This window comes from Macrosteles quadrilineatus, unplaced genomic scaffold (assembly GCF_028750875.1).
Source record: "Macrosteles quadrilineatus isolate MER2022 unplaced genomic scaffold, UCM_ALF_1.0 Scaffold_8__2_contigs__length_117827958, whole genome shotgun sequence".
Taxonomy (NCBI): domain Eukaryota; kingdom Metazoa; phylum Arthropoda; class Insecta; order Hemiptera; family Cicadellidae; genus Macrosteles; species Macrosteles quadrilineatus.
In genome coordinates this window covers 2,147,963-2,159,095 of record NW_026542601.1, presented here as the reverse complement: position 1 = coordinate 2,159,095, position 11,133 = coordinate 2,147,963, and positions in this window count along the sequence as shown.

The window sequence follows — 11,133 nt, the reverse complement described above, 5'->3', positions numbered from 1 at the left end:
AACAACTTACAAACCAAATGATTCCCAGACAGAAATCCTGGTACAATAATTACTGAACATAATTGTTACCAACCCAAAAGGACCCCTTTATATGACTCACATCAGACAACTCTAGATGTGTTGTGTTGAGACGGGTCAGCTGGTGAGATAACAGCTGTAAATAACTGTTATCAACTTCCGTCGTCTGCTAGAGGGGGACAGGGGCGATCAACAGCGCCACTTGTATCAGGGTGGTTCAGACTAAGGTGGCATGGAGCTTTAAAGAGTTGAAAGAATAAATTATCAATCTTTGAAGTAATGTTTTGTGGGGAAATAAGCTTTCAAGTTAGGTATTAAATTGATTTAAAAAGCTACTCACATGAAAAAAGTTATATAACGTAATTGGAATAAATATGCTAATATTCAATGCATATTAGTTCAATATTATTTGGGTAGCCTGCCTAAAACTTAAAAAAATATCTAATTTTATATGTATATATTAAGTTTATTTTGTGTAATTTATTAACATTATTAAAGCTGATGATACTTGTATTCATTCCATACAAAAATAGAAATAATATCTACAATTTTTTTAAATGTAATACTACATTTTAAGGATTAAAAAGGCCTAATTGAGCGGAGCGAGCGAAGCGAGCGAAGCTCTTATACGTCGACTCTTATGCATTTCGTAATACGCAAACTCCTCCTCGGCTGAATCAATCGTTTTCAAATTTTGCATGGTGATAAAGACCATATCGGTGAGTGCCAACATCTATATGGCGTTAACAAAGTCTCTCAGGAATCCGCCCCACTGGGTCTCAAAGTTTCAATGTAATCCTTATGGAAGCAGTATTTGACACATAAACAAAGACATATGATCAGCTGTTGACTTTTGAATGCAGTAGATAAAGAAATAGCTGATAGCATTATTCCACAGATATTAGAACAGAAACGGTATGGATCATAAATATAATCAAATGACGACACTAGCTTGAGGTCCGTGACGTAGGAAGAGGTGAAGGGAGTAGTAAAGGTGAGCAGTCTGGAGTGTGGAAACTGTTTATAACGATTAGATTTAGGTTTCTGCATTCCTAGAATGCTATTGGAAGGGAAGGAAACAGGTCCTAGACGTAGACAGTGGTGAAGGAAGTAGTCAAGGCGAGCTTTTCGGAGTGGGGGAACTGTTTATGACGTTTAGATTAAGGTGTCTGTAATCCTAAAATGCTGTTGGAAGGGAAGGAAACAGGTCCGCGACGTAGTAAGTGGTGAAGGAAGTAGTAAAGGCGAGCTGTTCGGGGTATGGGATATGTCTATGACCATTAGATTAAGGTATTTGCAATCCTATGATGTTATTGGAAGGGAGGGAAACAGGTCCATGACGTAGGAAGTGGTGAAGAAAGTAGTAAAGACAAGCAGTCCGGACTGTGGGAACTGTTTGTGACGATTAGATTAGGGTATCTGCAATCCTAAAATTCCATGGGAAGGGAGGAAAACAGGTCCGTGACGTAGGAGGTGGTTAAGGAAGTAGTCAAGGCAAGCAGTCCGGAGTGTGAGAACTGTTTATGACGATTGGTTTAAGGGATCTGCAATCCTAAAATGCTATGGGAAGAGAGGGAAACAGGTCCTAGACGTAGGAAGTGGTGAAGGAAGTAGTCAAGGCGAGTTTTCCGGAGTGGGGAAACTGTTCTTGACGTTTAGATTAAGGTATCTACAATCTTCAAATTCTATGGGAAGAGAGGGAAACAGGTACGTGACGTAAAAAGATGTGAAGGAAGTAGTAAGATGAGCAGTGTGGAGTGTGGGAACTGGAAACCGTTTGTAGCAGTTAGATTAATGTATCTGCAATGCTGAAATGCTATGAGAAGATTGAGAAGGGATGGAAGCATGCCCACGTCATAGAAAATGGCAAAAGAAGTAGTAAAGGCTAGCAGTGCGGATTGTGGGGAATGTTTGTGGCAATTAGATTAACGTATCTAAAATACTAAAATGCTATGGAAAGTGATTAAAACAGGTCCACGATGTAGGAAATGGCTTAGGAAGTAGTTAAATATGAGCATAGTGTGAGAACCGTCTGTGGCAGTTAGATTAATTGATCTCCAATCCTAAAATGCTATGAGAAGGGAAGGAAACAGGCCCCACGACGTAGGAAGTGGTGATGGAAGTAGTAAAGGCCGTCAGTGTAGAGTGGGGTAACTGTATTTGGCAATTACATTAATGTATCTGCAATCCTAAAATGTTATTGGAAGAGAGGAATACAGGTCCAGGACGTAGGGGGTGGTGAAGGAAGTAGTAAATGTGAGCAGCGTTGGGTGTGGGAATAAATTAATGTATCTGCAATGCTAAAATGCTATGGGAAGAGACTGTAGACTCTGGGTTAAAATTATTACGAAGCACGAATCGGTACATATTTTCGATACATGCAATAGTTTACAATAGAAATTACAACTGAGTTGACAACAGCTGATTTTTACTCCATAGAGGCTAAAAACTATTTTTACTCCCGAAAGAGTAAACGCATTTCGTATGCATTTCTTATGCATTTCGTAATACGCAAACTCCTACTAGACGGCGCCTGAATCAATCGTTTTCAAATTTTGCATGGTGATAAAGACCATATCGGTGAGTGTCAACATCTATATGGCGTTAACAAAGTCTCTCAGGAATCCGCCCCACTGGGTCTCAAAGTTTCAATGTAATCCTTATGGAAGCAGTATTTGACACATAAACAAAGACATATGATCAGCTGTTGACTTTTGAATGCAGTAGATAAAGAAATAGCTGATAGCATTATTCCACAGATATTAGAACAGAAACGGTATGGATCATAAAAATAATCAAATGACGACACTAGCTTGAGGTCCGTGACGTAGGAAGAGGTGAAGGAAGTAGTAAAGGTGAGTAGTCTGGAGTGTGGAAACTGTTTATGACGATTAGATTTACGTATCTGCATTCCTAATATGCTATTGGAAGGGAAGGAAACAGGTCCTAGACGTAGGAAGTGGTGAAGGAAGTAGTCAATGAATATTTTGCAATAATATTTTTTTAAATGATTACGAAGCACGAATCGATACATATTTTCGATTAATGCAATCGTTTACAATAGAAATTACAACCGAGTTGACAACAGCTGATTTTTACTCCATGGAGGCTAAAAACGATTTTTACTCCCTAAAGAGTAAAAAATGCTACTTTAGACCCGCAACGCATGCATTAAAAACGACTGTTTTACTGCAGTATGACAAAAACAATTCAAAATGAACTCTTTATGACTCCGCTCAATTTTGTGGATGCCTCTGCGAACGCCACCTAGTTAATAATACAATTAATAATACATTTTTTACTATACAAGTTTAAAAATATATATTATACACAGGTATTGGCCTTTTTGAACCTTAAATGTATTTTTACACTACATTCATATGCCAATATTTTCAACATAAGTTTTTTTTTTTTATTTATACGAGAAAATATTGATTTTATCTGTTGATAGGAATAAAGTTAACCTGGCTAAAGGAAACGTCAAGTTAAGTCCGTTTTTGTTATTTTTCTTTTTACCACTGCACTAGTATTCTCTTTATAACCTTATCGATGCTTGGTTCCCTGAGTCTTGATACTTTTCGCCTAAGAAGTTATTGCAGTTCCTGTATTCTGAACTATTCTTTGGCAACATAAGCAGTATTTTTTACCAAAACATCACGTTATAAACATATTTATATATTATTACTTTTTACCTAAGCATATACTTGATCATATTTGCATTTTCCTTTTGCTATCTGAGTCATTCTTTGTTTCCCCCCCCCCCAATTTTTTTCTTCTAAAAAATATGTTAAGCAACGTTATGTTTAACAGAGCAATGTTTATTTTTCGGTCATCAGAGTTTATTTGTTTAACAACGCTTTATATAATAAGAAGTGATTTTAGTGACTAACCAATGATTTATCTACTCAAACAATTCTTTTTGACCTTGATTTTCTTCATCAGATGATTTTGGTTTCGGGCCAGGTGTGGACTGTATCCAGGCAACGGCCTAAAATCAATAACTCCCCCGAACTTGGGGCTGTGAACTTGAAATGCACGATTGTCTGGCCTTCTATTTGGGGACATTCAATGGTCTGGCCTTGGTTATAAATAGCACATCGATGTGGAAATGCCATCTAAATGTTAAAGGTATACCGTACTTAGTTTAGGCGTTCCTAAACGTTAAAACGAAGCCGCTATTGGCATATTGAAAGGAAAGCTGGGATAATATACTCTCATTGTTGAAAAACAGAAGATAGCCGGTTAGATGTCGAGGAAAATCAGATGTTTTACAGTAAAAAAACTGGACCCAGCTGTTCTCGATCATTGGGTTTGTGATAAATGGTCCAAACGTTCATGCTCTAGAATCAATTGATCATCTCACTCATTTGACATCACTCATCCTTCACTCATACACGCTCTGATGGGTCGCCATTGGAATAAATCGAACCTAAAAGTTTAATATGTTTAACTACCGTTATCCGTAACATTATATCAAATTTATAATGTTTTTTTGCGAGGAATATGATTTGTTTTTGGTGGTTCCAAAATGAAATCAGCTGTTTCCCGCTAAAACAGCTGGTCTTGGTTAGTAACAACGTCTACACAGATCATCTCAATCCATTCTACACCTCATCTTTCCCTCATTTACGTTGAAATACCCATCATTGGGGTTTTATCTCAATGCAATGATGATAATTAATTATATAACTTAGCTCATAAAATGTACATGTTAAACTATTAGGTTAGGTAAACTAATACTGTTTACCAAAATGTATCCTAAATAACAAAAATTTAGTACTGTAGGGATCAGCAGAAAACTTGTTGTAATGGCATTTAAAGAACATGGATCAATCAACAAATATGAATTGACAAAATAGCAAATAACAACCAAAATAAAATGTTAATAGTAGACAAAATCGTGTTTTCAACTCTAAACAAGGCAAGGAAGTGTCAACCCAAAACGGTGCCCAAAAGAAGAGTGGCTACCAAAATAGGAAATCGAATAACCAGTCTCATTTGGGCTGGAAGCTGGTAGTTTGCCAAATTTGGATCAGGTTGTCACGTTTGTTTACAGGTGTAAACATCCGTTCTAACCATCGGTGTATATAGTCTAATGTATTGTATATAGTCTAGTTAGGTCATATCGATGGTTCCATCTATACGAGCATGTACTATGGTTAACGAGCATGGTTATAAGAGCATGTATCTTCTCCCTAAGCAGACTTCCCATTATCGTGTTCTTATTTTTTAAGTAGTTGGTAGTAAAATGATAAGGTTTTATCTATAAGTACAGAAGAGGAGCTGGTTTTATACAGTGTGTAAATTAAGTATGGAAACAAATCTGTATTTTTAAAACCGAAATAGATAGAAATATTCTATTTGTGGCAATAATAGTTAACAAAGATTCCGCAATTTTTCACATGAAAAATATTTTTTTACCCCCCTAACAGGGTAGGTGGTAGGGGGTGACTTATTTTTTTCAAATAGCAACCCCTATTGAGTGACCCCTCATTTTGAAGAGTTTGTCAAAAGAAACACAATGACGCAAATCCGAGGTGAATATCTCACTCCTAGCCTAAATGGTGGGTAATGAAAAATTTAATTTTTGTAAAAAAAAGCCCATTTTGGAATATCCGCCATGTTAGCTAGGAGTGAGATATTCACCTCGGATTTGCACCATTGTGTTTCTTTTGACAAACCCTTCAAAATGAGGGGTCACTCAATAGGGGTTGCTATTTGAAAAAAATAAGTCACCCCCTACCACCTACCCTGTTAGGGGGGTAAAAAAATATTTTTCATGTGAAAAATTGCGGAATCTTTGTTAACTATTATTGCCACAAATAGAATATTTCTATCTATTTCGGTTTTAAAAATACAGATTTGTTTCCATACTTAATTTACACACTGTATATGGCAGTGATAAACTCAGACACCGCTGGACCGATGGTCACGAAACTTGGTACATACGTGTAGAATTTCATTGAGTTTTCACCATTAATTTCGTGATAACATTCAGGGCTTTACCCTGGGACTGACAAAATCATGTAAAGGATTTTTAAAGAATTTTTATTAGTGATGATAAACATATGAAAGTAAAATTAAAACCAGGTGATGTAAATTAATTGTTTCGTTCTGCTATTTGATTATATGAACATTTATTTTTGGTGCCATCCATGTAGTTAATTTATTTTACTTTTGCATATATTTTAAATGCAATGCAATACACTACATAAAATGCTGGTATGTAGTACACTTCAACTTATTACTTTATGTGTTAATATTTTGGCAGATAAAAAAGTTCAACTAAGGTATAAATAGATTTATTTGAAAATTACATACACATTTTTTTCCTGGAAATAATTTGGGCAAGCTATAAGTAAGATTGAGCTTTGTTTCAATGATCTCTGGCAAGTGTGTTGTAACTGGTTCTTATAGTAGATTTTTTTTTTAAATCTGAACTATTCTTTCCTGCATTCTCGCCCCTTTAAAAATATTTAACAAAATGTTAAGAAACTCGATGCGCCTTTACAAAGAAGTCATCACAACCTAGGCCTGTTGTTACCACAGCATGTTAAACAACGTTTTAATGTTATTTTCTCTACGAAAGCAACCGCTTTCTTATCAACATCCCTAAAGTATTTGCAGAACTAATTCGCTAAATGTATTTGCCCATTAACATATGTTTCACGACTTCTCGAAAAGGCCACTCAAGTACTTATCAGTTTACTTATCAAGTTCTTGTCCATTTCCTCTTAGCGAGCTGATCACTTATCATTAGATAAGGTCTTATCTTTACACTGGTCCAAGGTTCTTGGTCCTAGGTCGTTCTACTAATGTGATATACAGTTTGACTAATGCTTATTTGTCTGCAATAAGATACCAAATCTAAAACAAAGTCCTTGTGTGGTGTTCATTTTTGGTAGGGTAAGTTTCATGGAGGTTAAGGTTCAAATCACATGTTGACCTTTCAACAGAGAATGCGGGTTTTCGCAAAGATTGTTCTGGGTTTCTAAATAATTGCGAGTATAAAAAGTAAGGGAGAGAGAACTTTGTTTGGTCAAATTTATGTACTGATTGTTTTGATACACATTTTTGAAATCTGTGGCTAGATAAAATCCAACTAAACCATAATTAAAGCAGTTTCAATAATTCCTAGAAATCCTCATAACACATCGTCATTAAATTAGCTCTTTCAAAACATCTTTCAATTCGAGTTAAAAGGAGAAAACTGTAGATATAATTTTGTGCAATACGTTAAAAAAATGCAAAAAAAACTATTAATTGTTTAACACACAATGTTTTAGGCAACTCCATTTTAGACATCACTTCTATGGGTCTGCTGGAGAAATGTTCATGTAGTTGTGTTTTGCTCCGTTTCGGCAATGTTTATTATTAAGTCGTCAGCTTAATATCAAACATAACTTTCTACTTGTAAGAATTATATAATAAACCTTCTACCCACTAATAACAATACATCGTATTCGCAGACTTATGCAACAAGTAGAGAAGCACTTGAAGACTAGATAAACAACGTGACAAGATATCGATTTCGAGTAGCGAGTCTAGATAAGATCGATTTCGAATCACATGACATAATATGACTGTCCTAGTTTGAAATAGACCGTATTGTAGGAAATGAAGGTTAAGTTTTGAAATTTGTCACATGGATTAGTAGAAGGAATTCTATACAGGAACATATATTTTAGATAATGGGGGATTCAATTTTTCGTTACCTAGATATTTGGTACTTTGCAACTATCGGATTGCGGTAGCACAAAGTTAGAGTCCGTTTGTGACTGGTGGGAATTGAACTTAAACATCGAACGATTACTGTACCACATCAAGTGCGGCCCAATATCGTCTGTAAGGGAGCTTTCCACACATTCTATTCTCATGAAGCGAAAAAGTGTCACTTTACGGTTCAGTAGTATGTTTTAAATCGTAAAGCGTACAGTTTAAGTACATCTGTCGTTGAAATTTAAAAATATTAGGCATCCTTTGAGAATGATAAAAATATTTACCCGCAGCAAAACTGTATACTAAACGAATTTGCGATTACCAAGTTGGATTTTCCCTAAAATATTTCAGGGATATTGTAGTTATAAAGTTATTGTATGCCTTAACAATCATGATTTCCAATTCAAAACATTTTGTATTTTATACCAACAATTGTGTTAAAGGAAAGAGTATGGAACTCCAAAATAAAACACATTTGTCTCTCCGGAATAAACAGCTGGAAACTCCGATAAAAACGCGGGAATTTCTGGCGGGTAAAAAGCTTGACATTCTCGGAATCAACGATTAAAACATTAAATCCCAATTAGGGAATATCCTGACCGAAATAAAATCGTGCGAAAACGTTTCAGCATCCAGGGAATTGCTGGAGCGCGAGACTTCTTCTAATTCCACAGATTTTGCAGAACTCTGGGGAAGACCTGTTTTAAAACCTTACATATAAAAACGGAAAAAATTTTAAGACATTGGTAAAAATTTTATAAGAACAATTTTTTCATGTTTTGATAGTGCTTAGTTAGTTTAAAAACCAGCATTAGTCTACCAGAAAATAATAATTGAGGAAACTTGTATATCCCAAATGGTCTGAAATTCTTTTTTCTTTTATTTAATTGTTTTAATTACTTAAAAATTTGTAAAACCTATAAAAATAAAAATTAATTAAGTTAAAAAATTTTAATTTTAAATAGCTAATTATTATCTTGTTTTTCACACCTGAATGCCAATTTTGGTGAAATCGCATTACCCATTCCCCCTGTGAATTGGTACCAAAAAATGACAAATTTGCTACTTTTAAGCTCCATATCTCCCTTAATATTCAACATAAAAAAATATTTCTTATATATTTCTATCTCTAATTTTTAGTATAATTGAACAATAACAAAAAAAATCCTACATCAAATTTTCGACCAAACACCCTTAACACGAAAATGCAAACTGGTGAAACAGAAACCACAATCCGGTTAAACTATATTTAAAAAAAATATCAAAATGGCAGAGCTACTTCATGAAAACCTTTCATCGAAGTCTCCAATGACGAGATAAGATAACTAGGTATCTGCAGTACATTTAAAGGCATAATTATTTAAGTATAGCTGTTAAAATAATTTAATTGAAGGAAAACAATTAATTGTATTGGGTACAATGATGGATTGAAATGTTTAAAAATCCACCGATACAGAAACTTAACCACTCGGTATGAAATTCAACCAGTTTGAATGTGTCAGAAAGACAAATTGATTCTGTGGCTGTTTTAACACACATTGAAATGTAGTTTGACTATTTTAAAACGTTTTGAACCCAAACATTTAACTTTTGTATACGACTAATATATTTATCCCACCTTTTCCGCGATTGTTCATGGCATGTTTCGCTCGTGTAGTAGCGAAATCCGGTGACACAATTAGTCTACATCAAATTCACTATAGAGAGGAATATGATAACAATAAGACGTCGGGTAATATTTTAATATGCTGGGCACATTAATGCCCATTTAATTTAAAAAAGGTACAATAAAATCTATGCACCAACTTTAGGCAAATGTGAATTCACAAAAGGCAAATGATGTTATCAACTAACGCAAGAAGGAAAAATAAAAATAGTGTAAAAACAATTCACAAGAACAAGGAAGACGACCTTTCCCGCAATATTATAAAACACTAGAATATGCCTATTACATCGATTAATAACACTAAGTTAACAAAAATTACTATCAGCAAATTGCACTTATTTTTAGAAATTAAAACCTAGTTTAGAAAATGTTAAAGAATTCAAAAAAACACACACGCACACATTTAATTAGCTTTCAGCTGTTTCTACAAATGAAACATCATTTACATTTCCAACAAAATTTTTTACACCTCGCTCAAATCTTTAAGTCTACAATAATAAATTAAAATTCATCAGTTTGTCTATGCAACCACCGTTTTCTACTAACAACAAAAAAGCAAGTAGGGTCGCTCACAGACTACTCAACAATGCAATGATGTACAGTAGGCCAACGGGGCCAACGCCACTGCCATCATCATCACATCGCCGTGCCATCGCCATAGAGCAACGTCAAATGACCTTGAGAAAGGTTATACTCGTGATCACTACTCTATGCTTTAGCATTCCAGCGAGTTTCATTTCGTTCTGCGGCTAAGAGGAATGTACGCTTCATAGTTCTATGCTCGTTCTTTCTTTCGATTTCGTTTGCGGGTTCACGAATTCGTTGGATCAATTTGCTTGTAAATCATTTAGGCTACGGACTGACCCTGTGAGTTATATGATGGGACACCGTATTTATTCCATGGTACAGTACTCCGCAACAGAGTAGGTAGTACAGAATTGTCAGTACAATCCACTGCGGCGTTAGCATTGACTGATAGAGAACCAATATATCATTATATTAAATTTTACAACCGACACACAAGAACGCGTATTTAAAAAATTAGTATTAAAAGTGTAATTTGATTTTATATCACGTCGTAAAAAAATCTCAATACAAAAGCCTTACTAAAAGCTGGATCGTTAACTAGGAAAGCTAAAATTAACTGCAATTTACTTAATCTTATCTTTTTTACTGTTTATGTTCATTGTACTGCACTAACACAATAATTGGTGTCGTATTTTGTTTTTATTCCCATCCAAATTACTTATAGGTAATTATTTTCGATAGTTCCGGATGAATCACGATTATTTTGTGGTTAAAACCCTGTTTTAATTGTTTACAACCGGTTGTGTTTCTAGTTTTATTGCTAATAACGTTCAGAACTTAATTGCATTACAGAAGGTAATCAAAAGAATCACATTTGCAATTAAATCTGAAATGGGCACCCGGATCAATATTTTTCTGATGTTGTGCATTTAAAAAGCCCGTTTTTTTGTTTTTTTTTTTAATTTATAAGTCGAGTCGTGCTCATATCCCTATAGCACAGGAAAGAAACATCGCCGAAACATGAATGATAAATTTCCAACTAGAAAAAAAATCTGTATAAAATAATATATAAATGTGTATAATAAAATTAAGTTTTTACTAATTAGAGAAGTTGTAAAACAAACTTAAAACATATGGATTAAAACAAACTATAATAAAATGTACCAACAGGATTGCGCCCAGGGAATGATTAACGGTTTAAA